At 49.0% G+C, this 23,961-nt stretch overlaps 1 protein-coding gene and 1 non-coding gene across 11 annotated transcripts in view; both read left to right on the forward strand.

Annotated features, from left to right (window-relative positions):
• The first annotated feature begins 1,070 nt into the window (after positions 1-1,070).
• On the forward strand, positions 1,071-1,177 carry LOC126953981 (U6 spliceosomal RNA). Its single transcript, XR_007725451.1, has one exon. It is a non-coding gene; the product is annotated as a U6 spliceosomal RNA (small nuclear RNA).
• A 3,783-nt stretch (positions 1,178-4,960) lies between these two features.
• TJAP1 (tight junction associated protein 1) overlaps positions 4,961-23,961 on the forward strand; it is a 29,313-nt gene continuing 10,312 nt past the window's right edge. For 2 of the 10 annotated variants that reach the window (XM_050786940.1, XM_050786947.1), the window contains exon 1: positions 4,961-5,085. The gene's annotated coding sequence lies outside the window, so the exon portion shown is untranslated. Of the gene's footprint in view, positions 5,086-5,209; positions 5,689-15,286; positions 17,489-17,583; positions 17,714-23,961 lie in introns of those variants that run through there. The other 8 variants (XM_050786937.1, XM_050786945.1, XM_050786942.1 and 5 more) reach the window with 7 other exon arrangements.

Genomic DNA, 23,961 nt, shown 5'->3' on the forward strand with positions numbered 1-23,961 from the left:
ATCACCTCTTGAAGTTTTGAAATCATTGGTATAACAACCATGTATACACGGTTCAGCATCACAAAATCAGAGTCACAAATAGGAACATAGTTAGCTTCATGGCTTCACATTGTTAGTAGATAATGTCGGTGGCAACCAAAAAGACTGCATATGGCCTAAGGCCTTTCTAGCTGTCATAATGAACAGGTCACACGACTGTGGGGCTGAGCCCAGTAAGGTTTCGACTCCTCTTTCCCAGCAATTTCCTTCAATACCTGAAGCTCAAATTGCTATCTTTGTCCACTGCTTCTATTCCAAGACCCCTTTTGCCTATGTAGAGTGTGTCATGCCAACCCCGGACTCCACACCAAGCATGTCTGTCCCAGCAGGGTGACTAATTCACATAAATTAAATCATCAGAAAGGACTGCCTTGGACCCAGGTGGATTATGCCTTGAGAAATGCTTGACCATGTTTGTGCAGGTGGGCCCTGCATACCTGCAGCCCGATAGACACCAAACATATGAAAATCGTCATCAAAATGAAGTGAGACTGACTCTTCTGCAACTTGCAGCTATTTCTTAAGACCCTGAAAGCTAGAAGGGACCCCTAATTTTTACCACTTTCCTCATGGTTCTCTCACAGAGATAGTGAACAACTATGTAATTGTGGTCTAAGAAATATTTAGGTATACAAGTGAGTTTGTCCATCCACAGAGGGGGGAATGATGAAGTAAACCAGCCTCACTACAATGAAGATAACTTTATCTTTCACATGTTAAAAGTTAAAAACTTGGCTGGGCGCGGTGGCTCAAGCCTGTAATCCCAGCACTTTGGGAGGCCGAGGCGGGCGGATCACAAGGTCAGGAGATCGAGACCACAGTGAAACCCCGTCTCTACTAAAAATACAAAAAATTAGCCGGGCGCGGTGGCGGGCGCCTGTAGTCCCAGCTACTCAGGAGGCTGAGGCAGGAGAATGGCGGGAACCGGGGAGGCGGAGCTTGCAGTGAGCCAAGATCGCGCCACTGCACTCTAGCCTGGGCAACAGCGTGAGACTCTGTCTCAAAAAAAAAAAAAAAAAAGTTAAAAACTTGTGCTTGCTTTGGCAGCACATATACTAAAACTGGAATGATTCAGGGAAGATTAGCATGGCCCCTTTGCAAGGATGACACATGAATTTGTAAAGCCTTCCATATTAAAAATAATAATAGGCCGGGCATGGTGGCTCACGCCTGTAATCCCAGCATTTTGGGAGGCCGAGGCAGGTGGATCACAAGGTCAGGAGTTCAAGACCAGCCTGGTCAAGATGATGAAACCCCGTCTCTACTAAAAATACAAAAATTAGCTGGGCATGGTGGTGGGCACCTGTAATCCCAGCTACTCGGGAGGCTGAGGCAGAGAATTGCTTGAACCTGGGAGGTGGAGGTTGCAATGAGCCAAGAACGCGCCACTGCACTCCAGCCTGGATGACAGCGAGATTCTGTTTCAAATAATAGTAATAATAATAGGCCGGGCGTGGTGGCTCATGCCTGTAATCCCGGCACTTTGAGAGGCTGAGGCAGGTAGATCACCTGAGGTCAGGAGTTTCAGACCAGCCTGACCAACATGGTGAAAACCTGTCTCTACTAAAATACAAAAATTATCTGGGCGTGGTTGTGGGCACCTGTAATCTCAGCTACTTGGGAGCCTGAGGCAGGAGAATCACTTGAACCCAGGAGGTGGAGGTTGCAATGAGTCGAGATCATGCCATTGCACTCCAGCCTGGGCAACAAGAGTGAAACTCCATCTTAAAAAAATAATAATAATAATAATTAAAAACTCTAGAGGACTGTGATTCCCATGCTTTTCAAAGGTATGTTTATGTTAACTGATACTTCCTTTGTTTCAAAACATAAACTTGAATTGCTTTTCAAATCTATAATTGAAAGTACAACAGCCTTTCTCCCCTTGTGAACCCCAAAACAATTTCTAGAAAGGCTGAAACGATATCTAGGAATTATACCTATTTAGAAAAGCAAACCAGCTTCCTACATTTCTTCCTTCAGCCACATACCTTTTGGTAAACAGCAGAAGTCTCATATATATATGTTTTTGAGATGGAGTCTTGCTCTGTCACCCAGGCTGGAGCACAGTGGCACGATCTTGGCTCACCACAACCTCCCCTCCTGGGTTCGAGCAATTCTCTTGCCTCAGCCTCCCGAGTAGCTGGGACTACAGGTGCATGCCACCATGCCCAACTAATTTTTGTGTTTTTGGTAGAGAAGGGGTTTCACTATGTTGGCCAGGTTGGTTTATTTAGAGTAATTTTATTAAATTAATTTTTAAAAAGATGTATAGGATAGAAAGGCATAGATGGGATGGGAAATAAAAATGGCTGACCTCTCCCTCTGGGGATCTGGGAGCCTCTGCTGAGGTTTTTGTGTGTGTGCGTTGATGGGGGGTTGGTACTTGAGATCAGCTTCACCAAGGGGCAGACCCAGCTCCATCCCTAGGCCCAGGGAAATGGGATACCTTGCTGCTCTGAAATGTTGATGAGCTGTGGAGGGGAGAGGGACAGGGGAGCAGATGGAATTCCTGGACAATTGTTCCGGCTGTCACCAGAGAGGATAGGCTGGAGGGAGCCCTGGATAATTTATGGAGGGACAGATGCTTCTCCGGAACCATCTGGCCAAGAGAGGCCTGGGCTCGGGGTGGATGAGGTCTTTAGGTCTGAGGAGACTCCTGGCCTCCAGCCTGCCTCATTTCCTCTAAGTGCCCTGCTTGGTGCCCTGGGACTTTCCTAGGATGGCTGTGCTGCCTGAGGACCCAGCTCCAGAATTCCACCTGATTCTCATCTCACTCTCTCCTTTGCTGAGTCTGGGGCTTGTCTTTGCTACTATTCCTGATAGGGCTAAGTGGGGCGTTAAGGTCATGTAACTTCCACCTATGCATTTTCTTATTTTATAGTATTTTCAACCCTTCTTCTCCACCAGTATATTCCAAAATCTGTCAATCACTTACCTACATACCATTTATTCATTCAATAAATATTTATTGGCTGGGCACAGTGGCTCATGCCTGTAATCTCAGCACTTTGGGAGGCCGAGGCAGGCAGATCACTTGAGCTCAGGAGTTCGAGACCAGCCTGGCCAACATGGTAGAACCCCCATCTCTAAAAGTTAGCTGGGTGTGGTGGCATGCGCCTGTAATCCCAGCTACACAGGAAACTGAGGTGGGAGAATCACTTGAACCCGGGAGGCAGAGGTTGCAGTGAACCGAGATTGTGCCACTACACTCTAGCATCGGCAACAGATTGAGACCCTGTCTCAAAAAAAATTAATTAATTAAACAAACAGAATAAAAAAATTTATTGAATACCTACCACGCCAGGCATTGTTTTAGACACTGGGGATGCTGTGATGAACAAGAAAACATCCCAGGCCGGGCGCGGTGGCTCACGCCTGTAATCCCAGCACTTTGGGAGGCCGAGGCGGGCGGATCACAAGGTCAGGAGATCGAGACCACGGTGAAACCCCGTCTCTACTAAAAATACAAAAAATTAGCCGGGCGCGGTTGTGGGCGCCTGTAGTCCCAGCTACTCGGGAGGCTGAGGCAGGAGAATGGCGTGAACCCGGGAGGCGGAGCTTGCAGTGAGCCGAGATCGCGCCACTGCACTGCACTCCAGCCTGGGCGACAGAGCGAGACTCCGTCTCAAAAAAAAAAAAAAAAAAAAAAAAAAGAAAACATCCCAGACCTCTGGAGTTTGCTTTGTAGTGGGGAGACAGTCAATAAACAAATAAATATTTAATATAATGTCAGATAATGATAAGCACTATGAATGAAAACATTAAAGCAGGGTAAAGGAGAATAGGGATGCTGATTTAGATTGAGTGGCCAAGGAAGGCTTCTCTAAAGTGATGACGCTTGAGCAAAGACACAAATGAGAGTCAATATTTGGAGGAAGAACATTCCAGGTATGGGGAACAGCAAACTTAAGAGACCCTGAGGCAGAAATATGCTCAGTGCATTGGAGGAAAACATGCCATTTATTCATTAGGCAATTACTGTGTACCAAGCACCTGCTAGGGAGTATGAAGATGAAATCAAACATAGTTTTGCCCTGAAGAAGCATCAGGGCGAAAGTGATATAACATGTAAATAAATAATTACACTGCACACGACAGCTACAATAAAGCTATGTACAAGTTGCTAGTGATGCCCAGCAAAAGGAGCACTAAAGGGAAGGCTTTCTGCAGGAGGTGGCATTTGAGCTGACGATTTGAAGGAGTAGGAGGAATTGATGATGCAAGGGAGGAGGAGAGAGATTAGACATCTTAAGGTCCGATGTCCTGAAAACAAAGGACAATTTGGGAACCTGAAGTCCCTAGGAGAGGCAAAAAATGAGGCTGATGAAGGTGGAAGAGGCTGGATCATGCGGATGTTTGAATGCCAAACTGAAAAGCTGGTTTTATTCTTTGGATTACGGGGAAGCAGTAGCACTATTCTCTCTCCCACTGTATTTTTTTTTTTTTTTTTTTTTTTTTTTGAGACGGAGTCTCGCTCTGTGGCACATTTCTGCTCACTGCAAGCTCCGCCTCCCGGGTTCACGCCCGCCTCAGCCTCCCGAGTAGCTGGGACTACAGGAGCCCGCCACCACGCCCGGCTAATTTTTTGTATTTTTTTAGTAGAGACGGGGTTTCACCGTGTTAGCCAGGATGGTCTCAATCTCCTGACCTCGTGATCTGCCCGCCTCGGCCTCCCAAAGTGCTGGGATTACAGGCCTGAGCCACCGCGCCCGGCCCCACTGTATCTTTGAGCTGTGTTCCCCTATTCTTTTTTTTTTTTTTCTTTCTTTCTTTCAGTACTAGAGTCTTTCCCCGCTTCCTGCTATTGCCCGGCTCCTGATACGTCCTTCCTTCTGCGGCCAAGCCTCCAATCCCTGCTTTCAAGAGAGCCCCATCTTTGGCCATCACGTAGTGTGCCACTTCCCCAACCCCAGGCCCTGCCCCCGTGGCCCCGCCTCCGATGACGCAGGACGCCAAGTGCGTGGGGATTCCCGCGGCCCTGGCCACTACCCGGCCTGCCCCGCGGCAAGATGGCGACCTGAACGCAGCTGGCAGCGGCGGAAAGTTTGTTGTGGGGTTGGAGTAGTCGGGCGGGGAAGCCAGAGTTGGGGGGGATTGCGGGGGCCCTAGTCTGTAGTAGGGGCGAAGGGGGTACTGGCTCCAGGGTTGAAAAGAGGAGATGGAATGGAGTAAGGTCCGAGGCGGAGAGGAAAAAAGGAGTTGGGGTGGACCGGGGCCCTAGGGTTCAGTGGCAGCCCTAGGGGAGGGAGATTTGGGGTGGGGCAGCCCGAAGTAGGTGTTGTGCGGGTCCTGGAGAAGCAGAGTCACAAGTTGGAGGAGAATTTCTTTAGCCGCGAATAAAGAAGCCTGGAGCGTGGGATAGAGGCCCGACTGTATCTGACCGGCCAGAGGGGAAAGGGATCTTTCTAGTAGAGTGGTATAGTGAGGAAGAGAGATCTGGAGGATGCCGGGCAGATCTGCTAAGGAGGGAACTAAAGCCAGTCAAATGACACTTCTAGGCTTAGATCAGCCTTTCCACAGCTCCTGTAGCAGCATCTGCCCCAATTTCAGCAGAAGATTCAGGTGCCCCAGGGACTGGAAGAAATTACATTGCCTACTTGGAAAGAAGAAGAGATAGCGACTTGCCCCCGCCCAACCCCAGAGCGGGTAAGGTGGCTTCCAGTGACAGGTTTCTGGCTGGCATGCTCCCTGGGAGGAGGATGCATGGGCTTAGAGTGATGCCAAGAATCATTTGGTCTGAGAAGGGCTCTCTTCTATAGAGGTTGTCCTTTGTCTGAGGTCCTTAAGTTAGTGTTTGGCGTAGATTGCAGGCTGACTTTTGAGAGTTGGTGTAGAATTAAGCCTTGTGTGCCTTCACCTATGCAAGCAAACCCGGACAGAGGCCTAGAGACCAGGCTGAAGGATTTTAACACATCCCTGTCACAAGCAGTTTCCTACATGCTCATTGTTTCTGCTTCAATTTCCCCATCACATTTTCACTTTGGAGTCCTGCCTGGAAGTGGAGATTTGTGGGTGACAGATGGTGGGGAGTCATGAGAAAACAAATTCTGATCGCGTTCACTGACCATTTAGGTACTTGCTGTCACCAACTCCTGAATTCATTCTCGCTGCGTGTCTGCTTTTGCTCTTTTGGTAAGAAGGGCTCATTAGTGTTCCTCTGGGGATGTGGATTTTGGTCGGGGTATCAGAGGTGAGGGAAAGGCAGGTTGGGATTACGGAGAAAAAAATGTAGATCAGTTTCTGGTAAGAGATCAAGCAGACTGATGTAAAGCTCTGGTAATGTTTAGCACCTCCCTATCCTTGAGATCCCTAATATTTGAGAGCTGCTTTACAGTTGGACAAGTGTGGTGATGGAAAGAAAGGATCATGGAACTTGCTCTCTTCTTTTCTGGTAGTTTTTTTCTCTCCTCTGTAATCTTCCCATCAGACCACTTTTGAAAAAATCAGTTTCACTAGCCAAACTAAGCATGGCCTGAGAGGTAGTGGATTTGGTGTTGGAGAGAAAGGAAGGGGACTGGAGCCAGAGAACACAGTGAATGTGGCCTTCACTTCCTTTGGTGAGTGTTATGCCCTAGCCAGAGTTGGGAGTAGCCTTCTTACTGAAGCCTGCTTCAGGATCAGCATTGCTTCATGGTGGACTGGGAGGTCTGGTTTGATCTAGCACTCTTCATTAGCTATCTGCTCTCTACTTATACCCCCAACCAAAGGCTTACTCCAGACAGAACACCCCAAGTCGCTGTTACTAGGTCAGCTTCAGTACCTTTAGGTATCTGAAGAACTGATGATATGTAGCTGTGACTCCATTTCTGACGGTTGAGAACCTCCTTTTCCTGAGGACAATTTGTGCCCCCTTGAAAATTATAATTGTAGTCACCCAAGGGTAGTGTGGTGAACACACATAACGGTTCATAGCACTGACTCAGCCTGGCATGGTGGCACATACCTGTAGTCCCAGCTACTTGGGAGACTGAGATGGGAGGAGCATTTGAGGCCAGGAGTTTGAGACTGCAGTGCACTATGATGGCACCTGTGAATACCCATTGTACTCCAGCCTGGGCAACGTAAGAGATGCAGTCTCCAAGAAACAACAACAAAAAAAAGCACTGGCCGGGTGCAGTGGCTCACTCCTGTAATTCTAGCATTTTGGGAGTCTGAGGCAGGCGGATCACGGGGTCAAGAGATCGAGACCATCCTGGCCAAAAAGGTGAAACCCCATCTCTGCTAAAAATACAAAAATTAGCTGGGTGTGGTGGTGCGCGTCTGTAGTCCCAGCTACTCAGGAGGCTGAGGCAGAAGAATCGCTTGAACCCGGGCGGTGGAGGTTGCAGTGAGCTGAGATTGCACCACTGCACTCCAGCCAGAGAGACTCCACTCCAAAAAAAAAAAAAGGCACTGACTTTGCCATTTGTAGCTCTGTGACCTTTATTAATTGCATAGCTTTATATGCCTCAGTTTTCTCATCAATCAAATGTGGGTAGTAAGAGTATCTATCGCATAGGGTTGTTTTGAGGGTAAATTAGTTAATACATTAATATGCTTACTCAGTGCCTGACAGTATGTTTTAGTTATACTAGTCAGATCTCAGCACTAATTTCTGCTTCATGGTTGAACCTGCTGTCTGTATAGCATCTACATTGGTTTGGGCTGCTAGCCTGATGTTAAAGAGATGAAGCAGAGCTTTTGGATAATACAGATTTTTTTGTTGTGAGAATATCCTCATTAGGCTATTTAAAGCGATGTTAAAATGCCAGTGATTTCTTGTTTGAAGCTGTGAGGCTATACAATTATCTTTGCAGTTGAGTAATGATGATAATAATAACAATAATGGTGCTTATTGAGCACATTCTGTGCCTAGGATTGTTGTAAGGGCTTTTCATGTATTAACTGATTTAATTTTTGACTTTTTTTTTTGAGATGAAGTCTCGTTCTTGTCGCCCACGTTGGAGTGCAATGGTGCTCTCCTCACTGCAACCGCCGCCTCCCACATTGAAGTGATTCTCCTGCCTCAGCCTCCCAGGTAGCTGGGATTACAGGTGCCCACAACCATGTCTGGCTAATTTTTGTATTTTTAGTAGAGATGGGGGTTTCACCGCATTGGTCATGCTGGTGTTGAACTCCTGACCTCAGGTGATCTGCCCACCTCTGCCTCCCAAAGTGCTGGGATTACAGGCATGAGCCATCGTGCCTGGCCAATTAATTTAATGTTCATAATCATATGAAGTAGATAACTTATTATCCCTGTCTTACAGATGAGAAAATGGAGGCAGAGTGGTTAAGTAATTTGCTTAAGATCACCCAGCTAGTAAGTGACAGAGCCGGGATTTGAACCTAGGCAATCTAGCTTCAGCAGTTGAGCTTTTTTTTCTTTAGGTTGATATCAAGTTAACTTAAATATGCCTAGTGGCAATTTGTGTCTCTTGTTTGTTTGACTGTATCCTGGTTCATGTTTGTTTGTCAAGATGGTTAAATGTATATCCATATTGTAGTAGAAACTTTTTTGATTATTTAAAAAAATGTTTAGGGGCTGAGTTTTTCATCACAACCCTCTTTCCTCTCAGAACTAGTAACTGGTGCATGGGCTGTGGGGAGGGAGCTTCTGTGCCATGTCAGCCAAATCTGGGCTGTCTTCATGATTCAACTTGGTGATGTGATGCGACCTTGGGCCTGGGTTGAGTGGGCAGACTGACATTAGAATCTACACTGAGCACACCTTAAAGGGGTGTGTGTGTTTATTAATGTAGATGTACATATAAGGCTCATTTCTAACTTTGATTACTGACATGAGCAGTTGATTAGCCATAGTAAATATTAGATTCATAGTCTGGATATAATTTTTTTTAAAAAAAGCAAGACATCACCCCCCCCCAAAAAAAAAAAAAAAAAACTTAATGTCTTTCCTGAATAAAATTAATAAAATTTAAAACAATAAATAGTAAAAATAGGAAGTAGCAAACTACACAGAAAAAAAAAAAAAAAAGTGGCATTTTAAATAGCTCCCTCCCCTCAGCTAGAGGGGAAAATGGAAAACAAATGTGCTGCGGAAGAAGCCTGTGTTGTTTGAAGAAGGCCCTGGCAGCGGTGCTCAGTCTCTCCCTTTAGCCAGGCAGGAGGCCCAGTGTAGCCTTGAGGCAGAGGTGTGCCCAAGCTTTGATTGACTAGCTTTCCTTTGCCCTGTATTTAAGACTCACTCTCCTCCTCCTTCTGAGTCATGTCCTGTCTATTTAACACACCCTCAGGGCCCTTCTTTTTCTTCAACAAATGACTCTACCCTGCCATTGAAGTAGGCGCGTGTCTGTCATCTAATTAGACTTCAGGGGAATTGGGGGCTCGGGACTTGGGCTTTCCCTGGGAACTCTGCGCTGGCCCTCTGATGACCTTTCCTATTTGTTTGGCACATGTGATTTTGAGAAGCAGACAGTATCTGTCAGACGAATTGCTCCCCACTCCATGAACTCGGGAGCCGTATATCTTAGGATAGTGTACTTTATCTTGCATTGCGTGGCAGTCAGCGTGCTGAAACGTGTTATCTCTGAAGATGATACCTTTGTACTTTGGTAGAAGTCCTCAAATTTTCTGGATGCGGGTCACATTTTAGTAAACTATGGAGTTGCAAGGTGAAGGATGATGTATTTTGAGCTGATTCTTCCCTTTTACTGTTTTCTTTGTTGTGTAAATCGATTCTCAGAGTGCCTCTTATTCAGGAATTTATGAAGCCAATCCCTTTACTTCCTTCTCACCACCATATTTTGAATGCCAACGACCTCTGGGTGAAGGAAACTTCATTTCTCACCTGGATTCAGCCTCTTAAATAGCTCTCTGAACTGACCTCATTCTAGCGTCTAGATCTTTGCATACACTGGTGCTACTCCTTTGCCTTCCTTTTTGTCCTTCACATCTCAGTTTAAATGTCACTTCCTTTAGGATCTCACCCCTGCCCCCTTGAGTGCCCTTCTTCTGTGCTTCTGTCTGATACTTATGCTGTGTCATAATTGCCTGTTTACTTGTCTGATTCTCATAAGACTAAGTGCCCTGAGAACAGAGACTATGTCTTATTCACTACTGTGTTTGTAGCATTTAGGACAGTGCTGGGCCGTAATAGGTGCCTTTTTTTTTTTTTTTTGGAGACAGAGTCTCGCTCTGTTGCCCAGGCTGGAGTGCAGTGGCCGGATCTCCGCTCACTGCAAGTTCTGCCTCCCGGGTTCACGTCATTCTCCTGCTTCAGCCTCCCGTGTAGCTGGGACCACAGGCGCCCACCACACCCGGCTAATTTTTTTTTTGTATTTTTAGTAGAGACGGGGTTTCACCGTGTTAGCCAGGATGGTCTTGATCTCCTGACCTCGTGATCTGCCCATCTCGGCCTCCCAAAGTGCTGGGATTACAGGCGTGAGCCACTGCGCCCGGCCATAGATGCTTTATGATGTTATGGTGCATGTAGAATGAATAAAATGTGGTGAGCAGTCTCATCTCATGCCAATCTTATCTTCTATGGTGCTGTCAAAATTATTTTCCTATACAGTAGTCTTCCTGGCTGGGTGTGGTGGCTCACGCCTGTAATCCCAGCACTTTGGGAGGCTGAGGTGGGTGGATCACAAGGTCAGGAGTTCAAGACCAGCCTGATGAACATGGTGAAACCCTGACTCTACTAAAAATACAAAAATTAGCCGGGCGTGGTGATGCACGACTGTAATCCCAGCTACTCAGCAGGCTGAGACAGGAGAATCGCTTGAACCCACGAGGTGCAGGTTGCAGTGAGCCAAGATCTCATAATTGTACTCCAGCCTGGGTGACAGAGCGAGACTCCATTTCAAAAAAAAAAAAAAGTCTTCCCTTAGAAATGCCATGGGTTCTTCCTTACTTAAGTTAAAGCCCACACTGTCTAGCTTGGCATGCCAAAAGGCTCCTTATACTGGGGTCCAGACCCAGACCATTAGCCTGAGTTGCTGCCACTCCACCTCATCTGTCCTGTGCTTCATTGCTCCCAAATTTCTCACTGCTCCCGAACCTGTCATGGGCGTCCATTTACCTTCATCTTCTTTGCGTGTGTACTTCACTCAGTCCGTAATGTTCACCTCTGCCTCTAAAACTGCCCATCCCCTAAGACCCAGCTCCTTTGTCACCTCCAGTGAGAAGCCTCCCCTGCTTTTCTTTCCTCCTCTTGGCCCCCCACAGCATTTTCTTTGAACCTCTGTTTTGGCACTTACCATGTTGTTTGGTGAGGTCTCTGTTTACTTGTCTGTTTCTTTCACTGGGCTGATCTCCTGTAGACAGGGGACTTTGGAGAGCATGTGGTGGAAAGGAGTTTGTGGGAATGGTAATGAATAGTGTGAAAGAATCTGATTGTGGAGCTAGGCCAACCTGGTTTAAATCCTAATTCTGCCACTCACCACCTTTGCAACTTTAGGCAAGTTCCTTAACCAGTAGGATTCTTGGTCTCATCTTGGTCTCTAAAATGAGGTTGGCTGGGTGTAGTAGCTCACTCCTGAAATCCCAGCACTTTGGAAGGCTGAGGCAGGAGGATCACTTGAGGCCAAGAGTTTGAAGCCAGACTGACTGTGCAACATAATGAGATTCTGTCTCTACAAAAAACATACAAAACTTAGCTGGGTATGGTGGCTTGTGCCTGTGGTCCTAACCCTCAGGAGGAGGCTGAGGTGCGAGGATCACTTGAACCCAGGAGTTTGAGGCTGCAGTGAGCTATGATTGTACCACTGCACTCTGGAATGGGTGACAGAGCCAGACCTAATCTCTAAAAAAACTAAAAACAAAACAAAATAAAATAAAATAAGGGTGATATCTTTTTTGCAGGAGTAATGAGTTCATAGCTTATATCATGGTGCCTGGCATATAAAGGACACTTGGGGCTGGGCACGGTGGCTCACGCCTGTCAATCCCAGCACTTTGGGAGGCCGAGGCAGGTGGATCACCTGAGGTCAGGAGTTCGAGACCAGCATGGCCAACATGGTGAAACCCCATCTCTACTAAAAATACAAAAATTAGCCGGGCGTGGTGGTAGGCGCCTGTAATCCCAGCTACTCGGGAGGCTGAGGCAGGAGAATTGCTTGAACCCAGGAGGTGGAGGTTGCAGTGAGCCGAGATCGTGCCATTGCACTCCAACCTGGGGCACAAGAGCAAGACTTCATCTCAAAAAATAAATAAATAAATAAATAAAGGACACTTGGTAAATATTTGTTGAATGAATAAATTTCCCATTTTGGAGCTCTGCAAATAGGAAAAGGCTTTGTTCTATTAAATCTAAAATAAGCCTTTTGATTTCTGCCTGGTAGCCAGGAGCATTTTGAGGTGGGAGTAAAACTGAGTCTCCTTTCTTGTGATAAAGCAGTAAAAAAGATGAGATTAGGAACATCATCAATGAGCAGTCTGTGCAAAGATTGTTGGTGTTTCTCCCCATCTCTTGTTTTTTTCTTTTTTTCCCCGAGACAGAGTCTTGCTCTGTCATCCAGGCTAGAGTGCAGTGGCGTGATCTCAGCTCACTGCATCTTCCACCCCCCGGGCTCAAGCAATTCTTCTGCCTCGGCCTCCTGAGTAGCTGGGATTACAGATGCCTGCCACTGTGCTTGACTAATTTTTTTGTATTTTTAGTGAAGATGGGGTTTTACCTTGTTGGCCAGGCTGGTCTTGAATTTCTGACCTCAGGTGATCCACACGCCTGGGCCTCCCAAAGTGCTGGGATTACAGGTGTGAGCCACCATGCCCAGCCTCCCCATCTCTTATTTTGTGATGACTCCTTTGATGATCGTGATATGCTGGCCTTCTCCAGTCCTGGCGAGGTTGGTGGTGGTGGATTCATAATGTAATTAAGACTGGGGATAGACAGAAAGCTGCTCACAGTGGATGACTGGGTGGAGAGTTTCAGTATCCATGTTTCCCAGTATTTTATGGACGGAAAAATGGGTGAAACTGATGGAACACATCCAGGCATTGAGGAAGCCAGACTTCTTGGCCCCACTTTTCTTAGGGCTTTGATGGTCTTCTTGTGCCACAGAACAGGCTTAACTTGGATGCTTCCCACAAATGGGGCTGATAGCTGCATCGTGATCCATTCTTTGCTTTTTTGTTTCTAGTGTAGTTGATGGGGGTAGTCCTTAGGGCCCCAATTCCTACCAAACACCAAATTAATTTCTTTCCAGAAGTTTCGATCTCTTAAGTGTATAATGCCAGGTGATACTCCAGTGCGAGTTTACAATCAGATAGGGAAGATACGTCTGAGTTCTCTGGATGGCAGCCTTGTCTGGTCCTTCAACCCTTGTCCCAGCTAGGGGCCTTTCTGTGCTCTCAAAGCACTCAACCACGCTGTACTGGAAGTGACTGTTAACCTGTCTCTCCCCCACTAGGAGCAAGATCTTCTGTCTCTGAAGCTTCTTAGGGGCGAGCTTTTTTACTGAAGGCCAAGCATTTAGGCACTATAGAGTAAGTGCTGAGCAATGTTGGTTACTGTGTGATCCAACCCAGTCCTTCCTCGGTGGGATTAAAGAAGATGGAATCTACCTGGCAAAACCTTTTGCACCCTTAGGAAGGAAGGTCCTGCATAAACAAAAGGTGATAGTGTTAGCAATAGCATTACTAATTATTTTCCAGGATTTCAGTCATGTGGTTAAATCATCTTCCAGGTGCTTGGCTTCAGCTGTCTCCCGTTTTGCCTTTTATGTTTTTTTGTTTGTTTGTTTGTTTTTGAGACAGTCTCGCTGTGTCACCCAGGGTGGAGTGCAGTGGTGTGGTCTTGGCTCGCTGCAACCTCCGCCTCCTGGGTTCAAGCAACACTCAGCCTCCCGAGTATCTGGGACTACAGGTGTGTGCCACCACGCCCAGCTAACTTTTGTATTTTTAGTAGAGACAGGGTTTCGCCATTTTGGTCAGGCTTGTCTCGAACTCCTGACCTCAGGTGATCCGCCTGCCTTGGCCTCCCAAAGTACAAAGATTACAGGCGTGAACCACCATGCCCGGCCATCCTGTTTATATGTTCTAATAACACATCCCTAAGCAATCAGGAATGGGTTAAAGGAGGAGGTGAAGTACACACTAGTAGCTTTCCAGTAGCTTTTTTTTTTTTTTTTTGAGACGGAGTCTTGCTCTGTTGCCCAGTTGGGAGTGCAGTGGCGTGATCTCGGCTCACTGCAACCTCCGCCTCCTGGGTTCAAGCAATTCTCCTGTCCCAGCCTCCCGAGTAGCTGGGACTATAGGCGCCTGCCACCACGCCTGTAGAGAGAAGGGAGAACAAGGGAGTTCTCTCCCTTGTCCCTGGGTGTGAGAATGTGCCTTGTATTGTGGCATATCTTTGCAGATGGCAACTTGGTGGGGAGTGATAAACTACATTTTATGTTAAGCAGAGAGGGGAATTAGTGAGCCAGGCAGACTGGATTGTGTTGGATATCTTAGGCTTGAAGGGGACTAAGTCTCCTTGACTGGCCTTGAGTAGAAGGGTGGGACCTCTTCTTTGTTAGTTACTATCTTGTGCCAACTGCGTGCTAGGTGACATTTAGAATTTATAAAGGACATGGCCCCTCTTTGTGAGAAGCTTCTGTGCTGTGGTGGGGAACTCAGCACCCATCCCTTGAGAGGAGGATCTGCCTACGGAGAAGCCATCCTACACCCCAAAACCCTGGACTTCTACTCAGCTAACCAATAGGAGAAAACTCTGCTTATCATTTTGGGTACCAAGCGGTGGGTGGCCTCTTTATACCTTCACAGGTAGCCCAAGTAGGGAATTGAATCTCAGAAGTCTTTGAGGGTCTTGATATTAGGGCAGAATTATCCTGGTTTTCCTGTGGCTGCCTGGAAAAGAGAGCTTTCTAGGCTTTGCGCTGGCATTGGAGACGGGAACTGGGTTCTGTCCCACTTCTGCTTGTGGTCTTGGGCAAATCACTTGTCCTTTCTCACCCTTACAATGGGAGAGCTCCCTATTCTTTGTGCCTCACCGGACCATAAGCATCAAAGGAAATATCGTGGAACGGAAAGAGCTTCTGGAATGGTAAAGCACAGTGTAGATGCAGGGTTTTTGTCTGTTTGCCTAGGAACTGTTGGTTTTGCCATAAACATATATCCCTTGTATAAAATACTAACCATACAGAAAAATATACAAAATAAAAAGAAAGAAAATCCTCCCTTTCTTCTCCCATTGTTCCTGCCTAACTTGTTTCCCCAAAGATAGGGAACCATTGTTTGCCATTTATCTTGTACCCTTCTAATCTTTTTTTTTTTTTTTTTTTTTTTTTTTGAGACGGAGTCTCGCTCTGTCGCCCAGGCTGGAGTGCAGTGGCCGGATCTCAGCTCACTGCAAGCTCCGCCTCCCGGGTTCCCACCATTCTCCTGCCTCAGCCTCCCGAGTAGCTGGGACCACAGGCGCCGCCACCTCGCCCGGCTAATTTTTTGTGTTTTTAGTAGAGACGGGGTTTCGCCGTGTTAGCCAGGATGGTCTCAATCTCCTGACCTTGTGATCCGCCCGTCTCGGCCTCCCAAAGTGCTGGGATTACAGGCTTGAGCCACCGCGCCCGGCCTTTTTTTTTTTTTTTTTGAGACGGAGTTTCGCTGTTGTCACCCAGGCTGGAGTGCAATGGTGTGATCTCGGCTCACTGCAACCTCCACCTCCCGGGTTCAAGCGATTCTCCTGCCTCAGCCTCCCGAGTAGCTGGGATTACAGGTGCCCACCACCATGTCCAGCTAATTTTTTGTATTTTTAGTAGAGATGGGGTTTCACCATGTTGGCCAGGCTGGTGTTGAACTCCTGACCTCAGGTGATCTGCCTGCCTTGGCTTCCCAAAGTGCTGGGATTGCAGGCATGAGCCACTGCGCCTGGCCTCTAATAGTTGTTTTATACGTCTAGACATTCCTCACCAAAACTTAATACTAATGCATACTCTTCTTCAACTTTCTCTGTTCACTTAACATGTGACCCAGGAGTGGAATAGTCCCTGTTGGAGCCACTGAGGATCCTGGTTACAGCCTCCTTCGCAGCTGAGTGGGTTCCTCTGGGGCTGGTTCCCTGGGAGGAATGGAGAAGCTTTACTAGAGGGTCTCGCCACAGCAGGCACCGTGGCTGTCTCTGAGGGACATTTTTTTATTCTGAGATGAAATTGGCAGGAGTGTCCTTGAGTGGGAATCAGGATGGATATAACAGTGATATGGGCATCGGCACTCCCATCTCACCTGTGTCTCTCCCCTTCACTCATTTCATTTTTGCTTGGGAAAAGAAAAAAATCATCTGATTTCTCAAATCCTATTTTAGTGTAGTGAGAGTCCCTGATTTCTGAAACCTTGAATTAGCCATGTCACTTGCTACTCTTTTAAAAGCACACCAGACCCAGTTGGTGTTTTTGTTTTCCTGTGGGTGAGGATTCCGAAGGTCACCTGTCAGTGGCTGTGCTCAGTCTAGGGCAGGGGTCAGGGCCTGTTGGAAGAGTTGTTGTCTTTTTTTTCTAGACAGTTGTCTCATCTTCATAGTCAGGCCTTGGCCTTTTTGAGCTCTTGGGCTGTAGTCAGAGCAACATGGGGAGCCCAGTGTGTAGGCAATTATTGGAAATGTTTCCTGTCTCCATGAATCTTGATCCTAAGCTTGAGAAAAGGCTGGGTCCACCTGTGTGGCCAGGGTGGTGACTCTTCCCTTTTTGCCCCGAGTCATCAGAGAGCCTGCAGGGCATCCTAGAACAGGAGAGAGGACCCCTCTCCTGTCTTTTCCCTGCCAATATCTTGCCCTCTGCTAAGCATCAGTGGGTGTGGATATATGTGTTGTAGTCCTGTCCTCCTGCCCCAGGGGACACATCTTGTGGGGTCTCTGGAATTTCACTGCTTTTGCCTCATTTGCCTTGCAGTCTGTGAGCTGGAGGTGTCACTTCCCCCAGGGTGGTCTGGAGGCTTCATGGAAGAGTTGTTTCTGCTGTTGATGGGAGAGCTTCTTGCATGTTGCTCATGTTGCTCGTTCTGAGAGGAGAGAATAGTCCATGTTGCTCCTCTGGGGCTGGCTCCCTGGGAAGTGCCACCCCTGGCCAGGTGGCAGTATGCAGCCCGCGCTGTTGACTGGCCCAGCTGTAGGCCAGGCACACACTGCCCCATTGTACTGTGCTTTCCGACGCAGCCCTTGTCATAGCCTCTAATCCTTGGGCTGCTTCTCTCCCAGCCCCTCAGAGCCTGTGGGAGGTGGTGGGATGGACTCTGCTGGCACTGGTGCGGGATGGGTGGCAGCTGCAGCTGTGGGTGGCTTTGTTCTTACAGCCTAGCTTTCAGAGTCCTGGTGCAGCCTGGCAGCAGTGTTTGGGGAACAGGCGAGATAGAGGAGCTGAGCCCCTTCTCCAACAGCCGTCCTCTCTTTCTGTTGACCAACCAGAGAGGCTTGTTGCCTGAGGTCAGCTAGCTGGCCTCCCTGGTTGGCAGGGGGAGGGCTTGGCTTCCACCTGGCATGGTTTCCGGATGGGAGAAAGCCCCTGAGGGTCTGGTGGTAAGTCTGCGGTGCTTCCCGTCAGGAGAGTGCAGTGTGCGGTGTGTCCCCTTGGGCATCCTGCAGCTTGCCATTCCTCTGCTTTCTCTCTGCAGCTCCGGAGTTGGGCTGCTCACAAACCAAGCTGTCTGTTTATATGGAGTGCCTGGAGGGCGTCTGCCATGAGTCTGTCGCTAACTGCACTAACCAGGAGAGCTGGCTGGTTGGGGAGAAGACACTAACCCTGTGAGTCTGACCTCGGCCAGCTAACCTGCCCTGGGGTGCCACCAGCAGGGCCTCTGTCCTCCATCCCTCCCCGCAGCCTGGCTGCTTCCGTCCTTAGCTTATATCGCACCATCTCCTCTGCTCTCTTGTTCTTACTACCGGGTCCCTCTATTTTCCCAGTCTTCCTCTGCTGTGGGTGGGGCTGTGCCCCCTTCACGGCCATCTGCCCATCACCAGCCTGCTGCTGGGCTCCACTGACCCCCCAACACCATCACCCTCACCCAAGTCGGCAGCATGCTCTTCACTTCTCCATTTAAACAGAATCGGTTGGAGTTTCTGTTGAATCTGTGCTTTTAGCACCACAGAGTTTGAGAAGATCCCTGTTACCATGCTGCTGCTGCTTCTCACGCCTCAGAGACAGATGAACTAGAGTGAGAAGGGATTTTTCTTCTAGACCAGATCATTTCCTCCCTTTATCAAGAAGGGAAGGTTGGATAGTGTCCCTGTTACTCTCACCCTAGGATAAGAAGTTAGCATCAGCTGCAAGGTTCTCTTTAGGATTGGGGAGGTAGAGGAAAACCTTGGCCTGCTTCTGGGGAGTTCCCTGGGCAGAAGAGTGAAACTACTTAAACTGAATGCTGGGGCCCCGAACCGGGGACCCATGTGAGACATCACTCCCATTGGTGACCGTTGCTCTGGGAGGTGGAGTTTGGTTCTCCCACCTCTTTTCACGTCTGGAGCTTCAGGTGGACTTTAGCCATGAAAAGCTGGGAAGGGTGCCTCAGTAGAGTGGGGGCAGGACCTGGCTTCGGACTCCACACTGGGCTCAGAAAAGGTCCTGGCCTCAGACTGGGAGATGGGTGAGTGCAGCCTGGTGTGGAGAAGCTCCCACGCAATCCCTTCTCCCTCCAGGCTTGGGAAGGAGAGGCGGGTCTGGAGATCATGAGAAAGTTGATTGCCTGTTGTTTCCTGGTGTTCCACACAGGTCACTCTAGATAGACTGTGGCTCTGGCTTCTGGAGGTGGTGCGGTGCTGGGGAGGCTGGACTGGGGAGCTTGGGACCTGAAGGCTGCCTAAGTGGATTCTGTTCCCCTTGGGCTGGGCGAGAGAAGACAGGAGCCTACCAGCATTGGGTGGGAGCTTGTAAATGGGAGAGGGTGTATTATGGGCCCGGAGTGAGGAGGGTAGCACTCCCGAGCAGGATGATGATTTCTCAGAGGTTGATACATTAAGAGACCAAAGTTGGTAGGGGATATCCATGTTGATGAGAAATATCCTTTTTTTTTTTTTTTGAGACTGAGTTCTGCTCTTGTTGCCCAGGCTGGAGTGCAGTGGCGCGATCTCAGCTCACTGCAACCTCCGCCTCCTGGGTTCAAGCGATTCTGCTACCTCAGCCTCCCGAGTAGCTGGGATGATAGAAATGCACCACCATGACCAGCTCATTTTGTATTTTTAGTAGAGACGAGGTTCTCCATGTTGGTAAGGCTGGTCTCGAGCTCCCGACCTCAGGTGATCCACCCGCCTTGGCCTCCCAAAATGTTGGGATTACAGGCATGAGCCACTGTGCCTGGCCCAGTGAGAAATATCTTGATGAAAATGCACTATATCCGATAAATGAATGTATGTACTATGCAGTATTAAGGATTTATAGTACTGATCAATATCCATGTGGAAATGAATTTTATTGTATGATTAATAATAGTGAATGTATGATAGTTGATTAATGAATAAACAATACCTGCTTATATGCATGTGGATTGAGCTCGTAATGTATTATTATATATGAGTGTACTGTGTACAAATAAACATTTATAGTACTATATATTATTCATGGGGACTAGCAGTAATGCAGAGATGTTTAGGGACCCCAAATGGGGAGTTGACAAACTGGAGGCTTTCTTGACTTGGCTCTGACCAGGAAAGCAAAAGGACCTGGAGTTGAGGCCTGGTTGAGGGCCAGTCCTTCACTTTGGCCTTTCTTAGGAGAGGGCATGGGGTCTAATGTCAAATGCAGGCTATGACCTTGGGGATTTCTTGCCCTCCTTTTTTGCAGGGAGGGGTTGGTTTGCCTGGCTCTTTAGCCCCTCTTTCTGTGAAGTGTTTTTCTGGATGTGTGGCTGGGTGGATAGACTTGGAAGTGTTTGCTCAGGTGGGAGCCAGGTGAGCTCTCACAGGTCACCAGCACTGTTCTGAGTCCTCAGGATTGCTTTGGGGCAGAATAATTCCCACTCTTTTTGGCTTTCAAAACCCTGTCAATCTGGTTTAGAGTAGGCCGGGGGCCAGTTCAGGGCTGCAGGCAACTTGTCCCGAGAGGGTGAGGTTGTACTTGCCCAGAGGGGTGGCGGGCATGGCTGTTGGAGGGGTAGCAGGGCTGGTCTGGGCACAGACTGACATCTTCTAGCCTTGTCTTCAGCCCAGAGCAGAACCTCTGCCCAGGCCCCACCCCATGAGCTGTTGGCTGCCTGCCTGCCACGCGCCCGGGATTGCTGAAGGCTTTGCTCATGTATCTCAGGAACAGCTGCATGCCGGAAACTGGGGGCTGGTGGCAAGCAGGAGGGGTACCCCGGAGACGACGTGGGAGAGGCCGAACCCAGCTTTGGTGGGGTCAGCCCACTGCTCTGGGGGATTGCTCTGCTGTTCACGGGGAGTCAGAGGGAGAATGGCTGTATTAATGGTGCAGGGAGTGGGGATCTTCATGAGCAATCCCCAGGACCAAGGCCAGGTCACCTGGTTCCAGGGCTGACCCTTGCAGGGTGGCCATTTGTGTTCCTTGGATATCAGTTGGGGCAGAGACTGGATTTCAGAGGCTTGAGAAGTGGCCAGACTTGTGTGGCGGGAGTGTAGCTGACCCCCACTGGGGCACAGCTTCCCATAGGCTTGCAGAGTTCAGAGACTCCACATCCAGCACTTACAGCTCAGGACAGCTCCTGAGAGGGAGGCCCCAGTCCCTGTGTGATCAGACAGTTGTGTTTTAGTGGTTGATGAGCGGCTTTAGGAAGGGCTTGTATTTATTGTTATTTATTTATACCCTGCTGGATTCCAAGGGAATTAAGGTGGCATACAACACAGCTGGCGTATTCTGAAACAGGGCTGGGTGTTCCTTTCATTTTAAAACAGTAGTGATTACTAACTTCCATTTGACTTTGCTTGGTTGAATTATGAAGAAGAGCTTGGATGATTTTCATGGTAATGTGTGGGCCCTCCCTGATTCAGAAGCTTGTGTTCATTGACTCCTCAAGGTCTCTCACTTGCTTGATTCATTGACAGCTGAGAGCAGAAAGGCTTCGCAGTAGGTTCAGAAATGATCTGAACCTGGATAAACTCTTGGGGCAACAATTACCTAAAGCAGGTATTGGTGATGTGGAGAGTAGGAAGGTAGTTGCTCTCTGGGGCAGGGCAGCTGCTCCAGGATCGGGAGAGTTGTGGAGTGAGGTAGTACAGAACGTGGGGAGCTGGAGGAGATGTTTGTTGGGGAAGGCTGAAGTTGGAAAAGCCAAAGAACCATATCCACTCTGGATTCCTGTCTCCCTGTCCTGGGCTGGTGTTGAAGAGATGGCCTCAGCCTCAGCTGGGAGAAGGCTGGATTCTTGAACTTCCTTTCCTCTTCTGCATCTCTGACTTTGCCTGAGCCTTAGGCATAACCCCGGAAAGGATGGCAGAAGGGAAGTGGGATGGCATCTTTGGCTCTTGAGCTGGAAACTTTTTGCTGTTGCTCCTGTGGGTGCTTGCTGGGAACAGTAAGATAGTATATTGGGGAGCAGCAGGATTCTGAAGAGATTCCTCTCTCATACCACTCTGTCTCTAGCAACAGCAATCTTCCACCACAGTGGAAGCCCCTGATCAAATATGCGTACCCACAAAAGGGAGCAGGTGTAAGTTCCATCTCCTGGTTAAAGAGTGATGCTTGGCAGATTTTTTGTCGTTTTATTAAAGGACACTGCTCAGCCAGCTTCTGGTGCAGATCACGCCTTATATCTATCTCTGTCTACACTCTGCTCAGCTGTTCAGAGGGTTCACAGTGCGGCTCTGCTGTGCGTGCTGAGTCCCATTTCTAATGAAAGTAGACTTTGTTCTCTGAAGGCAGCTAATCGTGCCCCATGGCTGTAATCAGGGAGAAGGTATTTAATACAGGGCAGGCGGCAACAGGCGGCCTGCACCGACTGGCAAATTGCAACATGGCAATTAGAAAGCTATCACCCCTCTCTCCACCCCAGCAGATAGGAAGTAGAGTCCATCCTTTGAATTGATTTTTGAGTAAGCGAAGAATGAATGTTATGCAGAGCATGGCAGAAGCTGGGGTTGGATGGGTAGGATGAGGCAGGGGCAGGGAGGGTTGAGGAGAGCCCCTTTTCCTTCTCACTTCACCTTCATGGGATGGGAAAGGGTTGCTGCTACTCTGGGTGTCTCCCTCAACACTGCCTGCAGGTTCAGCCTGAGGAGCCCCAGGCCATGCTGGGTCAGCGAGAGGTTTTAACCTAGGCCTCAACCTTTCTCCCAGGGCATAGCTGTTCTTACAGAACAGACCCAGTACGTTACGTTATCTGGTAGTCCCACATCCTGAGTTGTCTGCCCTTAGTTCCTCAAGGCTTAGGTTTAGTTTGGCGTGGGGGTGGGAGTGGGATTCTTCCTCGTTAATTTCCTTTTTTTTTTTTTTTTTTTTTGAGATGGAGTCTCTGTTGCCCAGGCTGGAGTGCAGTGGTGCGATCTGGGCTCACTGCAGTCTCCACCTCCTGGGTTCAATTTTTGTGGAGACAGAATTTCACCATGTTGGCCAGGCAGGTCTCGAACTCCTGATGACCTCAAGTGATCCGCCTGCCTTGGCCTCCTAAAGTGCTGGGATTACGGGCGTGAGCCACCATGTGCGGCCAGCCCTGTTGATTTCCTGATCTTCCTCCAGAAGACCATTTTCTGGGAGGTGTCCTGGAGCCAGCTCAGCCTCCAGAGGCCAGGAGGCCCCAGAGGCTGTCCTTGGCTGCCGCTCGCTTATCATGGGCCATGGCCCATTCTGAGTTGTCCAGCTGCTCTCCTTTGGGACCTTTTCTTCCCCACATGGGACTGGGAGTCCTCCTTGGGCTGAAACACTCCAAGGCAACTTGGGAAACCTTTGGGTGAAGGAGATGTGGCCAGGGGAGGGCTGCACCTGGTACCTGAGTCTTCCTGGAGGGACCACTCTGATGCCATCTGCCTCACCCCTTTACCTTCTCCCAGCTTGCAGGCCGAGTGTCCCAATACTTCTCTCTTTGTTGTCCACTGCACCTTGCATTGCTGTCCTCCTTGGGTCTGTCCAGCCTTCCCTGCACACCTTCCTTGCCTCCAGTCAAGGACTGTGGGCTGCCAGGCCTATTGTATTCCTGTTCATTGCTGAAACTGTGGGCTCCTCACGGGCTGGATCTGGGGCACTCAGCAGATTTCAGAAGTTGGAGCTAGGGCCTGGGTGTTGGGCACATCCTGTGTTTTTTTTTTTTGAGACGGAGTCTCGCTCTGTCGCCCAGGCTGGAGTGCAGTGGCGCGATCTCGGCTCACTGCAAGCTCCGCCTCCCGGGTTCACGCCATTCTCCTGCCTCAGCCTCCCCAGTAGCTGGGACTACAGGCGCCCACAACCGCGCCCGGCTAATTTTTTGTATTTTTAGTAGAGACGGGGTTTCACCGTGGTCTCGATTTCCTGACCTTGTGATCCGCCCGTCTCGGCCTCCCAAAGTGCTGGGATTACAGGCGTGAGCCACCGCGCCCGGCCCGGGCACATCCTGTGTTTATGGACACAGGGCAGGAAGTGGTTGGTACACATCTCCGTCGCAGCCTGGTGTTGAGGAACACTATGAGCCCCCTGGTGGATTGTCTTCCCAGTGGGCATTGCCTTCTGCTTCCTTAGTTGGGAGTGGTTTCCCATCCCTGTAACTCTGACGTATGTGGAAAGAGTAGGCTGTGGCGGAGAGAATAACCTCCCATCACCACCACCCCCATCCCCAGAGTCTGTGTCTGCATTTACTGCCCATCCCACAGCCAGCCACCTTCTCAGGGTACTCCTCGCCTAGCAAGCCAGATCGCCTCTGGCCATGGAATCCCTGGGGATAAATACGTACTGTAGGGCCAGGGAGTGGGGCTTGAGGTCAGGGTGAGGCAGAAGGAGCTAGAGGATGTGTGGCAACTAGAGCCCGGGCTGCAGGGCATGGAGTGAAGCAACCCTCCCTACAGGATTGCCGGACACCTGAGCATGTTCGTGTCCTCCCTGCCTGCCTGCTGTTCATGTAGGTGTCTCGGTACCAAGAGGA

Source organism: Macaca thibetana, chromosome 4, assembly GCF_024542745.1.
Source record: "Macaca thibetana thibetana isolate TM-01 chromosome 4, ASM2454274v1, whole genome shotgun sequence".
Classification (NCBI taxonomy): domain Eukaryota; kingdom Metazoa; phylum Chordata; class Mammalia; order Primates; family Cercopithecidae; genus Macaca; species Macaca thibetana.